Below are 18,411 nucleotides of genomic sequence, written 5' to 3' on the forward strand. Positions count from 1 at the left end.
GTGCTTTGCAAGTTGATATTGACTGGGGGTCTGGTCCAGCTTGTTCTGTAATATTAGAAATCTAGAAATATTTATTGCTATAGTTGTTGAAGGGTCCCTAGAAACGCTTGAAAATAATTCTTCTATCATGTAGTGGCCTATGGTGGGGAAAACCTCTCTCACATACAGCTTAACCTTTCTCACGTCTAATACTACTCGTGAAGAAGATTGTAATTTGTGCATTGTGCTTTTATCACGTTGCTGTTCCCAATGCAGTTAGTGTAATTTTTCATTTCCTAACAGTCCTCAGGCAATTCTATTTAACATGCTTTCTATTTCAGAACATTCTCCTATTTAAAAAACTTCTTTCGCCTCAGGCCCAACATGCTTTTCCAGCCAGGCCAGTAGTAATTTCCATCCTTGCTGGCTTCATTCACCTTCACTGTTGAAATTTTATATAGATTTCCTAGGAATGTCTTCTTTTTTACGGCATAGCAAATGCTGGGATGTGTAACCCTTCTATTTGTTGATATTATTTTGGCTTACAAAAATATTATTTCGCTTTAATACTAAGGACAAAACATGCCTATTTTTTTATTTTTGTTTCAAACTTGTGTTAGATTGCAAACTAGACTTTGTTTTCTTAATGAATAGAATTTTAACTTTCCACCTAAACATACATTTATTTATTTATTTCTACCTGAACTTTTAAAGTCATTCACAAAACGTTCTCAAACAATAGTATTAACACTAGAATAAGAGGCTGTTTCACTGATGTAAAAAAAAGGTGGGGGCATTGAGGTTCATTTCATAGGTAGCAAATTCCTCTTAAGGTCTCTTAAAAGTGAGTGAAACAAATTATCTTGATTGCCATCCCAAATGATCATGATTTAGGCTTGATTTTGGCTTGTGATAAAAGAGCATTGTAAGTTGGGGCTCTTGAAGGTGCTTTTGGGTTTGATTTCAGTAATAATACTCTAGAGAGATTTAGGTTTTTAATGGGGCAAGTCTGGTAAACAGAAGTATCCAAGAGAAAGCCTTTTTTTTTTTTTTTTTCTCTTATCATTAGCCATTCTGGCTTATATCAGGGTAGATTTTGAAATATCTATTACAATATCAAGTTTTTCAAGTGATTGTAGGGTATATATATAAAGACCTCAGCCTAAACTAACATTTGAACTCTGCTATGCTATAAATATGTATTTAACATTGTATGTAGATACATATCATATGTGTGTGTGTGTGTTTGCGTGTATAAATGGCTTTTATTTCATGTCTCATCCGAGTGGAAATAAAGGTTTTCCTATTCATTGTGCTGATATCTGTGTCAAAATGTGGCAGAAAATGGGGAGTTTCTTCTCTTTGGGGATAGTAATCATAGTGTTAAAAAGGAGAAAGAAACAGTACTTCTTTTTTTGGGTTATAGTTTGCATTTTAAATTTCATTGCTGTGCCTCTCAACTTCCATCTGTGTTGACATTTGGGAATTTTGTCGTTGCTCTTTCTCAAGTAGAGTGGAAAAGCTTAAAACAGAATTTACACTTTAAAATACAACGGAGGCTCTGTCACCTCGTGATTCACTCCAGGTCTGAGTACTTTTTTTTTGGCCAAAAAAAAAAAAAAAAATGTTTTCTTGAATGAAATCATTCTCAAGCTTATGACACTACTCAATATTATCTATTATTAACAACTATTTTTCCATTTTGGCATTAATGGAAAGTTCAGGCTGAAAATACAGTGATAAATACTCAAATTTTAGGTACTTAATATTTTATGACATGAAGAGATGTTTTCATATGGTGTACTGAAACATACAGATGTTTTCAGATGTATTGTTAATTGTTATTTATTAATTACATTGTGGTTTTATTTTATTTTACCTTATTTTTTAATTAGGTTCATTTGTAACCTCAGGAAGAGTAAAATCCTGGTTGAGCCACAAATAGATCGGGTGCTCCATGATCTTTTTTCTTTTCTTTTCTTTTCTTTTCTTTTCTTTTCTTTTCTTTTTTCCCTTAACTTTCTAAATCTGGGTCTGTTGGCATTCCCTCTGCACCCCATCCGTGTGTGTGTGTGTGTGTGTGTGTGTGTGTGTGCGCGTGTGTGTAAGAAAGACACAATCTTTTGGCTGAACAATTAGAGGCCTATACCTCTGTTTAGTGACTGACAGGTTTGGCTGATAGGTTCTTCTTTTAGTCTGTTTGGACTGCTATAACAGAACACCAAAGTGGCTTAAACAACAGAAATTTATTTCTCAAAGTCCTGGAGGCTGAGAAGTCTGAGATTCAGGCATTGGCAGATGGAGTGTTTGGTAAGGACACTCTTCCTGGTTTGCAGATGTCAGTCTTCTCCTTGTATCCTTATTTGGAAGAGAGAAGAGAGAGAAAATCAGTGAGCTCTCTCCAATCTGTTTTTATAAGGGCACTGCCATTCAAGAAGGCTTCACTGTCAGGACCTTCCAAACACCCCATCTTCTACTACCATCACAGGGGTTAGGATTTCAGTGTATGAATATTAGGGGCACATAAGCATGCAGTCCATAACAACTCCCTAAGATTTTCTAGCTCTTAGTGTTTGGGATGGAATCTTTTGGGTACAGTCGGTTTTTAGATTTTAAAGTGTCCAGCACTCTTTGGCAATACAGCAGAAGCTCATTGTAATTTTCTAAGGCAGCTGTTGATCATTTGATAATCATTTTTAATAATGAAGTCTACATGATTGAAATTAAGGAGTGGTAGATTTGGGGGGGGCGTTGATTTTATATACTGTGAAAGGCAAAAAAGGAATAGTGCAAGTCTCCCCAAATTTGTTACCTTCAAATTGGAAAGACTGGGACCATTAAATGTTCAGGGTTCCTGGGAAGCGAGGCAGAGGCTTGGTTATAGGCAGATGTAATTCATTCATTGAGTAGACTGGGAAGGAATAGGTTAGCTATTTATTTCCTTAGGTTGAAATAATTATAATGAAATTCTTTTGGAGAAAAATAAGAACATTGTAAATGAAGTCTATGTAAGATCTAGAAGGAAAAGATATTTTAAGAGCGTTTACTGCATTTTAGATTTTCTTACAAAAAGTAACAATAAATATAGTGCTAACTCTGGACTAAACAGATACAACTGGTTGTCATACAAATAATTAAGCATTCATTTTAATGTTTTTGACACAACCTTAAACCATTTCTTTTCACCTTCCTCCTTGCCTAGTCATTACAAATCTGCAGGCACATTTAACTTATTTTTTTTAATATTTTATTTATTTTTGAGAGAGAGAGAGAGACAGAGTGTGAGCAGAGGAGGAACAGAGGGGGAGACACAGAATCCAATGCAGGCTCCAGGCTCTGAACTGTCAGCACAGAACCCGACATGGGGCTCGAACCCATGAACTGTGAGATCATGACCTGAGCCGAAGTCGGATGCTTAACTGACTAAGCCACCCAGGCGCCCCAGGCACATTTAACTTATAAAAAAGGAAAGGATGCAAATAATTTATACTAGATTTCTTGGTGTTTTATTTTGATGTTTCTGTGTAGTGCAGGATAGTAGAATTGGTGTATGTTTTTGAGTATATTAGGGAAGTATTTGCTTCTCGAGTAGATGCATAGATGAAGGGTGCAGACCCTACAGTATAATTTCAGTATCTTAATAAAAGCTAATTCGTAATTTCAGAGACACACATGCATTCATTACATATTAGACATCTCATTGTGATAACTGAGTCTTTTTTTTCTGTTCCCTTTCCTACTGTTTGCTTTCCCTCAGTTCTGTTTCTGTTCTGTGACCTTTAGTTGATATTCTGGCTGATCAGCCAATTAGAGGTAAAGTGATAATAGCTGACAATAACTTAATATTATGCTCTTATATATTATATACTTTTAAATGATGGTGTTTGCAGGCTGATTCAAGATCAGCCATTTGAGAATTTATGAGACTTTCAGCCAGGGAGCATTTTTGTTTTGTTTTGTTAATTTTTTTTAATGCTTATTTATTTTTCAGAGAGAGAGAGAGAGAGAGAGAGAGAGAGAGAGAGAATGAGTGGGGGAGGGGCAGAGAGAGAAGAAGGCACAGAATCTGAACCAGGCTCCAGGGTCTGAGCTGTCAGTACAGAGCCCAATGCAGGGCTCGAACCCACGAACTGCGATATCATGACCTGAGCTGAAGTCGGATGCCCAACCGACTGAGCCACCCAGGTGCCCCAAGTTTTGTTTTGATTTTAAACTGGTGTCCACCTTTCTGTAATGCTGACCCTTAAGAAAAGCCAAAACAATACAGACAAAAACCCCAAACAAAGCAATCACGAACTATGCCATTACCTGTTGGAGACTACCAAAGTTCTGATTACTCTTCCTAGTAAACATAGACCCAACTGTAACAAAGGGAAATTGCTGCAGTAACAAACCAAAGTCCGCAAGATAAAGTTTAGAATTGAAAATAGGGAGTATGAGCTAGCTAACGCCAATCCTAGCTTCCTGATGTATTAGTTAAGTGACATGGCAAGTTACTTAATGTCCCTAGCCCTTAATTTTTGACTCTATGACATAGGGGTAATAATACTAGCTTTGCTGAGATTTAGTGAGGATTAAATGAAATAATCCATATAAAAACTGCCTGGCAAGAAGTTAATGCTCAGTAAATATTATTGATGGTGATAAGGAGATATGGATGATAAAGTGATATTAGGAATTGCGTTCCAGGGTATACCATTTTTTTTTTATGATGCTGTAAGCTGATGAGGGCAACAAGGACAAAATACATAACCATCCCCAATCCCTAAAAGTTAGAGTTTTTTTTTTTCCTAGATTTATTTCCTTAAGTGAATGCATCCACTACCATAGCTTTAAATCAGTGATTTCCAACCTATGAAAAAGGATGTCTTCTTTTATTTTTAAAGATTTTCTAACTTAATAGAGCCTTCATAAATTCAACAAAAGTTATTAGAAAAATTAACTTTAAAATAAAAGCCTCAGTTTTTAAATTACACTTGAAAGATACGAAAATACTTTCTACAATTGCTATAAAAGTTCGCTGCTTATTTCATCATGGACCAGTAATACCCAGTTGGCAGCTCAGCATTGGTCCACAAATCACACTTTTTTGTAGTATTGCTTTAATGTGTATATTCATTTACTTCAAGATTTCTATTTCTACTCAGATCTTTTCTGAGTCATACTTGGTGATGACCATCTCTCTCTTTTTAGTAAATGATACTATATATCTACTCAGTAAAAATCTATTATTGATTCCTCTCTTTCCTCTCTGCCCCTCCCCCAACCAGTTCATTTACTTCCTACTGAATCTCACCATTGTTTTCCATCTCTACATCGCTAGTGCTAACACTCTGGTATAAACCACCATCAATGTCTGACCCAATTTGGAACTTGTCTTCCTGTTTATACTTATCACTTCCCATCTTATATCTACAAGAATGGTTTTTTTCTAGGGGCGCCTGGATGGCTCAGTCAGTTATGTATCTGACTTCAGCTCAGGTCATGATCTCACGGTTCGTGAGTTCGAGCCCTCCTATCGGGCTCTGTGCTGACAGCTCAGAGCCTGGAGCCTGCTTCAGATTTTGTGTCTCCCCTTCTGCCTCTGCCTTTCCCTGCTCACGCTCTGTCTCTCTCTGTCTCTCAAAAATAAATAAATGTTACAAAAAAAAAAAAACTTAAAAAAAAAGAAGTAGTAAGTCTGCTTATAACCTTTTAGTGTCTTTATGTTTTTATTATAGTCTCTTTGGCTGAATGGTATGTAACAATTACATTTTCAATTACATTTTTAGGAGGAAATTGCATTCTAGGTGAGTGATTATGGAAGCTTAGATTGGGGTGGTGTTAGTGTAAATGGGAAAAAAAATACTGATTCAAAAGATTTCCAAGTATTAAAATCAATGTGAATAAACTAGAGGTATGGAGACCATTTTTGCTTCCATAGAGAAAAGAATACTGTTCTTCTCAAGATACCTGCATGCCTCTCAATTCCTTTAGGCCCATAGCTGAGTCAGTTCCTAGCCTTTTATAAGAATGATTGGCATTTTAGGTAGCAAGCTAATTTATGTCTGCAGCAATGTGGAAATAGTGTACTGGGTTGAATTCTAAGAAAAGTAGACTAAGGAGGATGGAACATAGTGATAAGAGTATATTCAGATTGAGCCAAATTTATCTATATGAGTATTCTTAATAAGAATCTGGATTTAATGTGGATTTAGTTTAATGGCTCCAACAGTTGGCTTGATTATTTGACTAGAACTTGAGCTCAGCAACAGCTAACATATAATAAGATTAAGGTGCCTAAACATTCTATGCTGTGAAGGAGAAGAGAGGCATGGGAAGATGGGAATGGTAGAATAATCATGTACAGTCTCATCCACCATGTCACTCTCCCCTCGATGAGGGCACAACTTTGATTAATAATTTAAAAGTGTAGTGGTGAGGGGAACAGATATCTGGTAGTAACTAAAGGCTTGGAAATATTATTAAGATATGCTGCCATTGAACTAGACTCATTGATTTTACTGAGGATTATGGGATCTGGTAGCAAAATGCTTTGAGAGTGTGTAGGCTTCATTGATTAAGTAATTATAATTGCCATAAGGAGCTTCAAGTGTAGAGTGGCAGTCATTATTTTGAAATGTAGAGTATGTGGTGTGGCTAATAGATCATAGCATCCTTACAAATAGGATACATTGGTAGATTCCTAAATTTTTACCTGATCTATATAATTGGGGAAATTCTAAGTATGTTGAGTAGAAACCTGACCTGTGTCACTGAAATATGAAGAACAGCTTCTCTTAGAGCCATTTGATTAAAAGAGAGGCTTATTTCCCTTGAGAAAGGACATAAGATATAAAAGATAGATATAAAATACATACATACATATATGTGTGTGTGTGCGCATATATATATATATATATATATATATATATATGCATTTTAAGTCTTTCAGGATTTTCCCAAGGAGACCTGCTATTTTTCAGGAAAAAGCCCAGACTTTTGAGAATTAACAAAAACAGAACCTGGATTAATCCTGGGGTTGTAAATGCCACAGTGGCATATCAGAATTGAGACTTCTGTAGGTCATGTGATTTTCATCACTGTGGGTCCAAATGGCTTGCCAGACAAATCCTTTAGTTAGTTTCCAGTTTCCTGAGTACATTGCTGCAACAGGCTAGGGAATTGACACAATTTTCACACTGACCACTTGTGGTGTGAGGACTATTTAGGAAGGACCAAGTGGAAGCCTCTAGAACTGCCCCTCACTAACAAAAAAGGAAATTCTAATCATAATACATCCCTGGAAACATTGCAGCAAGTAGGGTCACTTTCAGAGACTTGAATTATACAGCAAAGATACAGGATTCCTATAACGTTCCCTTTCGGTTTGCTGATTTGATGGATGATCTCAGTGAACAACTGTGGACTAAAGTAAATCTAATTAGAGTGGCTCCAGTTGTTTTGCTTTCTAAAATATAGTATCAGTACAGTCCTTGGTACACAGCACTTGATCTGGTGGCGGTGTTGTTTTTCTCTATGCTGGTTAGTAAGGACAATCACAGACAGATGGCCTTCAACTTGCAGGGAGAGCTGAAAAACCTTCCCATTTTTAGGATACGGCAATGACCGTTTTCTTGATCTCTGTCATAATATGGTTCATAGTGATGTTATGGTGGTTGATTTTATGTGTCAGCTGGACCACAGGGTGCCCATATATTAAGTTAAATATTACTCTATATGTGTCTGTGAGGGACATTCTGGATAAAATTAACATTTGAATTGGTACACTGAGTAAAAGCCAGCTGCCATCCCCAATGTTGATGGGCCTAATCCAATCTGTTGAAAGCCTGAATAGAACAAAAATACATGGAATAAGGGAGAATTCTCTCTCTCTCTGCCTGTCTTTGAGCTGAAACATAGTCTTTTCAGACTTGGACTTGGACCAAAACTTACACCATGAGCTCTTCTGGTTCTCAGGCCTCTGAACCCTGATTGGAACTACACCAACAGCTCTCTTGGTTCTCAGGCCTTCAGACTTGAACTGGAAGAACCATTGGCTTCCTGGTTCTCTGCTTATCCCCTGTAGATCTTGGGACTTTTCAGTCTGTATACCACAGGAACCAATTCCTTACAATAAATGTCTTTAATAAATACCTATATATCTCCTATTGGTTCTGTATCTCTGAAGAACCCAGACTAATGATTTTAATCACTTGGATATCTAGAAAACATCATCTTGGCTGGTACAGTAAAAACATCATACTTTTTGAATCTGATTAGCATGGAGTAGCAAGCAGTCTAGATGCCTTAGTAAGACTCACACATGCCAGGTGGTAGATGATAAACTCTGTGCTTTAAACTGGTAATCCTGCAAAATTTAACTTAATACAGTGTTCAAATATTGGCTCAACACTTCTGAGTCTATGAAATTTTCCCCTTTTCCCAAATGACTGATGTTAATTAAACGTAGAAAAATAAAGAATTCCATTTTAATTTGAAAAGAGGGCACTCACTTTAAACAACTTACACAGTATCAAACTTCTGAAACTTACGGAGTTCTATAGCTTTTTGACTTGAGCTTTGTCTTTGAATAGTGATTATTTTTTATTGTTAGCTGGAAAATTAATTCATGGAATTTTGTGTATTTATTTTACACATGCATCCACTCATATATAAAAATCAATGTCCTATTTAAAAGTATAACTCTGGAGTTGAATGACTTGTATGTTAAAATAAGAAGTTAAATTGGAAAACTTTTTTGTTGAGTTTATTTATTTATTTTAAGAGAAAGAGTATGTGTGTGTGCAAGTGGGGGAGAAGCAGAGAGAGAGGGAGAGAGAGAATCCCAAGTAGGCTCTGTGCTTTTCAGTGCAGAGCCCTACTTGGGGTTTGGTCTCAGGAACCATGAGATCATGACCTGAGCCAAAATCAAGAGCTGGGTACTTAACCAGCTGAGCCACCCAGATGCCCCTAAATTGGAAAACTTTATAAATAAACTAGAGTTTCCATCCTCAAGGTTTTTAAAAATTGATTATACTTAATACTCTTACATAAAATCTTATTTATATTTAGTAACATAACAGATGACTGGAGAAACAGATGACTAGGTAAGAGAGTCAAATCTGTCTAACACCCACCCTTTGTTCATGTAAAGAAACAGAATTCATTTCAGTATTTTATTTAGTGTCTACTGTAGGCTAGGTACTGTTAGTGAACAAAACAGATTAAAATCTGTACATTTAAGGTGCTTACTTTATGGCTGGAGGAGATGGATGATATACAATAAACAACAAATATTGGATGATAAATGCTATGGCAAAAAGAAAACATAGAAAAGTATAAGCAACACGGGAATGGAGCAACAGGTTTGTTTTATTATTTTTTGAAGGAAAGAGTGTGCACATGCACAACTGGGGGAGGGGCAGGGAGAAAGAAAGTGAGAGAGAGAATCTTTTTTTTTTAATTTTTTTTAACATTTATTCATTTTTTGAGAGGCAGAGAGAGATAGTACGAGCTGGAGAAGGACAGAAAGAGAGGGAGACCAGAATCCAAAGCAGGCTCCGGGCTCTGAGCTGTCAGCACAAAGCCCGAACACCAGGCTTCAACTCACGAACAGTGAGATCATAACCTGAGCTGAAGTTGGACGTTTAACTGACTGAGCCACCCAGGTGCTGAGAGAGAGAGAGAGAGAGAGAGAGAGAGAGAGAGAGAAACAAAGAGAAAGAGAGAAAGAATTTTAAGCAGGATCCATGCTCAACACAGAGCCTGACTGACACAGGGCTCAATCTCATGACTGTGACATCAGGACCTGAATCGAAATCACGAATCAGATGGACCTAGCCACCCAGGTGCCCCCAGAGCAGCAGTTTTAAATAGGCTTTTTTTTTTTTTTTTTTAAGGTGGAAGCTGCTGAGAATCTGGTGTTTGTGCAAAGATGTGAAGGGGAATTAGTTATGTAGATGTTGGGTGGACGGATGATCTAGACAGAGGAACCAGCCAGTGCAAAAACCCTTAGGGGTTTGCCTGAAGTGTTTACGAAACTAAGTAGAACAGTCTGTTTGGGACACAGTGAGCTAGGAGCAGAGTACTAAGAAATGACATAGGAAGATAAATTGAATAAGGCTCAGATTATGCAACTACTTGTAGATTATTATGAAGACTGGTTGGTTCTCACTGTGAGTGAGATGGGGAATCACTAGAGAGTTTTGAGCAGAAAAATGATATAATCTTCTGGTTTAAAATTATTACTGTTCTGGGTTCTCCAGGAAAATAGATCAACACACACACACATTCTCTAAGCAACAAATATTATTATGAAGAATTTGCTTATGTGATTATGTACACTGAAAAGTCCTGCAATCTGCTCTGTGTAAGCTGGAAGCCTAGCAAAGCCAGTGGTACAGTTCCAGTAGAAGTCCAAAGGCCTAAAACATGGAGAACCAGTGGTGGAAATTTCTGTCTAACTCTAAAGGACTGAGAAGTACAAGTGCAGATGTTATAAATTATATTCCCAGAGCAGGAAAAGATGAAGTAGTTAGGCAGAGATTTTTTTTTTTAATATTTATTTATTTATTTATTTATTTATTTATTTATTTATTTATTTATTTTTTTACTTCCTCATCTTTTTTTTTTCCCTGTTCAGGACCTCAGTGAATTAGATGATGCTCACTCACATTGGGGAAAACAATTTTCTTTAGTCAGTCTACTGGTTCAAATTCTAATCTCCTGTGGAAACATCCTCACAGCTATACACAGAAATAATGTTTAGCCAAATATCTGGGTAATAGATTTTAGGAGATAGAAAATAGATTCTAGGAGACAAGCATGCAAACAGGCAGACTGATTATAGCTATTACATAGTCCAGGTGAGAGAGAGAATGGTTAGGACTAGTAGCTTAGCAGTGAAGGTGGTCAAATGTGATTAGATTATGGAGCACTTATAAAATTTGAATCAAAAGGGCCTCCTGATAGATTGGATTTGAGAAAATAGAGGAATTGAGGATAGTTCCAAGATTTTTGTTAGGAATAAAAGGAAAGAATTTAAGGTCACATTTATTTGAGTTTTTTTTTTTTTTTTTAATATATATAGTTGAATATGGAATTTTATTTATTTTAGATGAAAATGGGCTTGCTGTATATATTTGCCTAATATAAAAGGTACTATACTGTAGTCTAATGTCCTATTTGTGACTGCTAATTATTTATCTTGCTTACTAGTACACTTTTTTTTGTTGTTGTTGTTGTTTTCCATGTCCACTTCTGGTCTTTTATTCAAACTAGGTTTCCTCTCGTAGGCATTTGGGGCCAGATTTTAAGACCAATTCAGGCTCATTTTAACTGAGGGCTTGAGTCAAGTTCTCTGGACATTGGGATACTTTGGACTATAGGGCCTCACACCAAGTATATTTTATTTATTTATTTTTTTATATATATATGAAATTTATTGACAAATTGGTTTCCATACAACACCCAGTGCTCATCCCAAAAGGTGCCCTCCTCAATACCCATCACCCACCCTCCCCTCCCTCCCACCCCCATCAACCCTCAGTTTCTTCTCAGTTTTTAACAGTCTCTTATGCTTTGGCTCTCTCCCACTCTAACGTCTTTTTTTTTTTTTTTTTCCTTCCCCTCCCCCATGGGTTCCTGTTGAGTTTCTCAGGATCCACATAAGAGTGAAACCATATGGTATCTGTCTTTCTCTGTATGGCTTATTTCACTTAGCATTACACTCTCCAGTTCCATCCACGTTGCTACAAAAGGCCATATTTCATTTTTTCTCATTGCCACGTAGTATTCCATTGTGTATATAAACCACAATTTCTTTATCCATTCATCAGTTGATGGACATTTAGGCTCTTTCCATAATTTGGCTATTGTTGAGAGTGCTGCTATGAACATTGGGGTACAGGTGCCCCTATGCATCAGTACTCCTGTATCCCTTGGATAAATTCCTAGCAGTGCTATTGCTGGGTCATAGGGTAGGTCTATTTTTAATTTTCTGAGGAACCTCCACACTGCTTTCCAGAGCGGCTGCACCAATTTGCATTCCCACCAACAGTGCAAGAGGTTTCCCGTTTCTCCACATCCTCTCCAGCATCTATAGTCTCCTGATTTGTTCATTTTGGCCACTCTGACTGGCGTGAGGTGATACCTGAGTGTGGTTTTGATTTGTATTTCCCTGATAAGGAGCGACGCTGAGCATCTTTTCATGTGCCTGTTGGCCATCTGGATGTCTTCTTTTAGAGAAGTGTCTATTCATGTTTTTTGCCCATTTCTTCACTGGGTTATTTGTTTTCAGGTGTGGAGTTTGGTGAGCTCTTTATAGATTTTAGATACTAGCCCTTTGTCCGATATGTCATTTGCAAATATCTTTTCCCATTCCGTTGGTTGCCTTTTAGTTTTATTGGTTGTTTCCTTTGCTGTGCAGCAGCTTTTTATCTTCATAAGGTCCCAGTAATTCACTTTTGCTTTTAATTCCCTTGCCTTTGGGGATGTGTCGAGTAAGAGATTGCTACGGCTAAGGTCAGAGAGGTCTTTTCCTGCTTTCTCCTCTAAGGTTTTGATGGTTTCCTGTCTCACATTTAGGTCCTTTATCCATTTTGAGTTTATTTTTGTAAATGGTGTGAGAAAGTGGTCTAGTTTCAACCTTCTGCATGTTGCTGTCCAGTTCTCCCAGCACCATTTGTTAAAGAGGCTGTCTTTTTTCCATTGGATGTTGTTTCCTGCTTTGTCAAAGATGAGTTGGCCATACATTTGTGGGTCTAGTTCTGGGGTTTCTATTCTATTCCATTGGTCTGTGTGTCTGTTTTTGTGCCAATACCATGCTGTCTTGATGATGACAGCTTTGTAGTAGAGGCTAAAGTCTGGGATTGTGATGCCTCCTGCTTTGGTCTTCTTCTTCAAAATTCCTTTGGCTATTCGGGGCCTTTTGTGATTCCATATGAATTTTAGGATTGCTTGTTCTAGTTTTGAGAAGAATGCTGGTGCAATTTTGATTGGGATTGCATTGAATGTGTAGATAGCTTTGGGTAGTATTGACATTTTGACAATATTTATTTTTCCAATCCATGAGCAGGGAATGTCTTTCCATTTCTTTAAATCTTCTTCAATTACCTTCATAAGCTTTCTATAGTTTTCAGCATACAGATCCTTTACATCTTTGGTTAGATTTATTCCTAGGTATTTTATGCTTCTTGGTGCAATTGTGAATGGGATCAGTTTCTTTATTTGTCTTTCTGTTGCTTCATTGTTAGTGTATAAGAATGCAACTGATTTCTGTACATTGATTTTGTATCCTGCAACTTTGCTGAATTCATGTATCAGTTCTAGCAGACTTTTGGTGGAGTCTATCGGATTTTCCATGTATAATATCATGTCATCTGCAAAAAGTGAAAGCTTGACTTCATCTTTGCCAATTTTGATGCCTTTGATTTCCTTTTGTTGTCTGATTGCTGATGCTAGAACTTCCAGCACTATGTTAAACAACAGCGGTGAGAGTGGGCATCCCTGTCGTGTTCCTGATCTCAGGGAAAAAGCTCTCAGTTTTTCCCCGTTGAGGATGATGTTAGCTGTGGGCTTTTCATAAATGGCTTTTATGATCTTTAAGTATGTTCCTTCTATCCCGACTTTCTCAAGGGTTTTTATTAAGAAAGGGTGCTGGATTCTGTCAAAGGCCTTTTCTGCATCGATTGACAGGATCATATGGTTCTTCTCTTTTTTTTTGTTAATGCGATGTATCACGTTGATTGATTTGCGAATGTTGAACCAGCCCTGCATCCCAGGAATGAATCCCACTTGATCATGGTGAATAATTCTTTTTATATGCTGTTGAATTCGATTTGCTAGTATCTTATTGAGAATTTTTGCATCCATATTCATCAGGGATATTGGCCGGTAGTTCTCTTTTTTTACTGGGTCTCTGTCTGGTTTAGGAATCAAAGTAATGCTGGCTTCATAGAATGAGTCTGGAAGTTTTCCTTCCCTTTCTATTTCTTGGAATAGCTTGAGAAGGATAGGTATTACCTCTGCTTTAAACGTCTGGTAGAACTCCCCTGGGAAGCCATCTGGTCCTGGACTCTTCTTTGTTGGGAGATTTTTGATAACGGATTCAATTTCTTCGCTGGTTATGGGTCTGTTCAAGCTTTCTCTTTCCTCCTGATTGAGTTTTGGAAGAGTGTGGGTGTTCAGGAATTTGTCCATTTCTTCCAGGTTGTCCAATTTGTTGGCATATAATTTTTCATGGTATTCCCTGATAATTGTTTGTATCTCTGAGGGATTGGTTGTAATAATTCCATTTTCATTCATGATTTTATCTATTTGGGTCATCTCCCTTTTCTTTTTGAGAAGCCTGGCTAGAGGTTTGTCAATTTTGTTAAGTTTTTCAAAAAAGCAACTCTTGGTTTCGTTGATCTGCTCTACAGTTTTTTTAGATTCTATATTGTTTATTTCTGCTCTGATCTTTATGATTTCTATCTTCTGCTGGGTTTAGGCTGCCTTTGCTGTTCTGCTTCTATTTCCTTTAGGTGTGCTGTTAGATTTTGTATTTGGGATTCTTCTTGTTTCTGGAGATAGGCCTGGATTGCAATGTATTTTCCTCTCAGGACTGCCTTCGCTGCATCCCAACGCGTTTGGATTGTTGTATTTTCATTTTCGTTTATTTCCATATATTGTTTAATTTCTTCTCTAATTGCCTGGTTGACCCACTCATTCTTTAGTAGGGTGTTCTTTAACCTCCATGCTTTTGGAGGTTTTCCAGACTTTTTCCTGTGGTTGATTTCAAGCTTCATAGCATTGTGGTCTGAAAGTATGCATGGTATAATTTCAATTCTTGTAAACTTATGAAGGGCTGTTTAGTGACCCAGTATATGATCTATCTTGGAGAATGTTCCATGTGCACTCGAGAAGAAAGTATATTCTGTTGCTTTGGGATGCAGAGTTCTAAATATATCTGTCAAGTCCATCTGATCCAATGTCTCATTCAGGGCCCTTGTTTCTTTATTGACCGTGTGTCTAGATGATCTATCCATTTCTGTAAGTGGGGTGTTAAAGTCCCCTGCAATTACCACATTCTTATCAATAAGGTTGCTTCTGTTTATGAGTAATTGTTTTATATATTTGGGGGCTCCGGTATTTGGTGCATAGACATTTATAATTGTTAGCTCTTCCTGATGGATAGACCCTGTAACTATTATATAATGTCCTTCTTCATCTCTTGTTACAGCCTTTAATTTAAAGTCTAGTTTGTCTGATATAAGTATGGCTACTCCAGCTTTCTTCTGGCTTCCAGTAGCATGATAAATAGTTCTCCATCCCCTCACTCTCAATCTAAAGGTGTCCTCAGGTCTAAAATGAGTCTCTTGTAGACAGCAAAGAGATGGGTCTTGTTTTTTTACCCATTCTGATACCCTATGTCTTTTGGTTGGCGCATTTAATCCACTTACATTCAGTGTTATTATAGAAAGATACGGGTTTAGAGTCATTGTGATGTCTGCATGTTTTATGCTTGTAGTGATGTCTCTGGTACTTTGTCTCACAGGGTCCCCCTTAGGATCTCTTGTAGGGCTGGTTTAGTGGTGACAAATTCCTTCAGTTTTTGTTTGTTTGGGAAGACCTTTATCTCTCCTTCTATTCTAAATGACAGACTTGTTGGATAAAGGATTCTCGGCTGCATATTTTTTCTGTCTAGCACACTGAAAATCTCGTGCCAATTCTTTCTGGCCTGCCAAGTTTCAAAAGAGAGATCAGTCACGAGTCTTATAGGTCTCCCTTTATATGTGAGGGCACGTTTACCCCTTGCTGCTTTCAGAATTTTCTCTTTATCCTTGTATTTTGCCAGTTTCACTATGATATGTCGTGCAGAAGATCGATTCAAGTTACGTCTGAAGGGAGTTCTCTGTGCCTCTTGGATTTCAATGCCTTTTTCCTTCCCCAGTTCAGGGAAGTTCTCAGCTATTATTTCTTCAAGTACCCCTTCAGCACGTTTCCCTCTCTCTTCCTCCTCTGGGATACCAATTATGCGTATATTATTTCTTTTTAGTGTATCACTTAGTTCTCTAATTTTCCCCTCATACTCCTGGATTTTTTTATCTCTCTTTTTCTCAGCTTCCTCTTTTTCCATAACTTTATCTTCTAGTTCACCTCTTCTCTCCTCTGCCTCTTCCATCCGAGCCGTGGTGGTTTCCATTTTGTTTTGCATTTCATTTAAAGCGTTTTTCAGCTCCTCGTGACTGTTCCTTAGTCCCTTGATCTCTGTAGCAAGATATTCTCTGCTGTCCTGTATACTGTTTTCAAGCCCAGCGATTAATTTTATGACTATTATTCTAAATTCACTTTCTGTTATATTATTTAAATCCTTTTTGATCAGCTCATTAGCTGTTGTTATTTCCTGGAGATTCTTCTGAGAGGAGTTCTTCCGCTTGGTCATTTTGGATAGTCCCTGGTGTGGTGAGGACCTGCAGGGCACTTCCCCTGTGCTGTGGTGTATAACTGGAGTTGGTGGGCGGGGCCGCCGTCAGTCCTGATGTCTGCCCCCAGCCCACCGCTGGGGCCACAGTCAGACTGGTGTGTGCCTTCTCTTCCCCTCTCCTAGGGGCGGGATTCACTGTGGGGTGGCGTGGCCCGTCTGGGCTACTTGCACAATGCCAGGCTTGTGATGCTGGGGATCTGGCGTATTAGCTGGGGTGGGTAGGCAAGGTGCACGGCGGCAGGGGGGGCAGGCTTAGCTCGCTTCTCCTTAGGTGATCCACTTCAGGAGGGGCCCTGTGGCAGCCGGAGGGAGTCAGATCAGCTGCCAGAGGTTTGGCTCCGCAGAAGCACAGAGTTGGGTGTTTGCGCGGAGCGAGCAATTTCCCTGGCAGGAACCTGTTCCCTTTGGGATTTTGGCTGGGGGATGGGCAGGGGAGATGGCGCTGGCGAGCGCCTTTGTTCCCCACCAAACTGAGCTCTGTTGTCCGGGGGGCTCCGCAGCTCTCCCTCCCTTTGTCCTCCAGCCTTCCCTCTTTCTGAGCAGAGCTGTTAACTTATGACCTCCCAGACGCTAAGTCGTGCTTGCTGTCGGAACACAGTCCGTCAGGCCCCTCCGCTTTTGCAAGCCAGACTCAGGGACTCTGCTTGGCCAGCAAGCCACCCCTCCGCCCCGGCTCCCTCCCGCCAGTCCGTGGAGGGCGCACCGCCTCGCCGCCCTTCCTACCCTCTTCCGTGGGCCTCTCGTCTGCGCTTGGGTCTGGCGACTCCGTTCTGCTAATCCTCTGGCTGTTTTCTGGGTTATTTAGGCAGGTGTAGGTGGAATCTAAGTGATCAGCAGGACGCGCGGTGAGCCCAGCATCCTCCTCCGCCACCATCTTCCCCAAGTATCACTAGTACACTTTCTATTTCACTTTGCTTACTGACCTGACTCAATGCAATTCTCATATGTATATTCACTGACTTAACAACTATATTTCAATACTTACTAGGCATCAGACATTGTGTTAGGTGCTGGGCTTACAGCAATAAACATATGAAGCAGACAGTCATTTTCATGGTGTTATAAGCAGTATGTCTAAAGGTCTTTTGTTATTGTTTTGTTTTTGTTTTTCCCATTATTTCCTATAAATTGGATACAGAGATTAATGTTTATTTGGGGGGATACAGATGAGTTTTTAGACATATCTGTCAGGGTTTCCACAGGAAATAGATGTCAATCAAAGCAGCATAATCTAAGTCTGATTTATTTATAAAATGAATATTTATAAAGATATGGCAGTAGGGAAGCCTCTGTGGATAATTCAGTGACTGGGGGCTTAGCTTCTGAGCTGCTTCCATAGGTAGTCTGAAGGAATAAGGGAAGGGGAAGTTAATGTAATCTGGAAGGAAAATATGATAGAGAGACATCCATCTTTAGAAGAGCAGTGGTCTTAGGTCAGGGGACATGGTAAACTCAGTTGTAGGGAGGGAGCCTGAAACGTAAGTATCCTGATACACCTCCCTCCTCCATCTCTTCCTGGATCTCTCCAGTCGCCAAACCTTATTGGTGGCCAGAAATCTATTGATACGGTCTGTATAGGTCATGGTCCTGGAGCAGAGAACCGTATGCAGAATGATGCAGAATGGGCCTGGAGGGGGCAAACGAAGCATGTCTGGAACAGTTTGCTCCTTTTGCCTCTCAGCCTGTACTCTTATCTTTTTTTCAAGGTGAAATGTTTGTGATCCTAGTGTAGGCAGTGCACAAAGTCCCATCATCTATGCCCCCATTAGGTGATGTCAAACTGGCCTACCCTCACTGAAATATAAAGCATTGACTACCACTAGTATTCTTCATATAAGATAGCACAGAGGAAAAAAAATAGAAAAAATAAATAAGTAATATAAAATATAGCTGCTACAGGCCATTGTAATCATACCTACCTCTGTCTACTATCCTTCACCCTCCACCTTGGCTGGATGGGGTTGATTGCAAGGTGAACCTTTATG

The 18,411-nt window shown here is 38.7% G+C and overlaps 1 protein-coding gene across 1 annotated transcript in view; it reads left to right on the forward strand.

Annotated features, from left to right (window-relative positions):
* Positions 1-18,411, forward strand: part of GBE1 (1,4-alpha-glucan branching enzyme 1) — a 276,566-nt gene that overhangs the window by 16,073 nt on the left and 242,082 nt on the right. The gene's annotated exons all lie outside the window — the stretch shown is intronic.

The sequence above is a fragment of the Lynx canadensis genome, chromosome C2 (genome assembly GCF_007474595.2).
Source record: "Lynx canadensis isolate LIC74 chromosome C2, mLynCan4.pri.v2, whole genome shotgun sequence".
NCBI lineage: Eukaryota > Metazoa > Chordata > Mammalia > Carnivora > Felidae > Lynx > Lynx canadensis.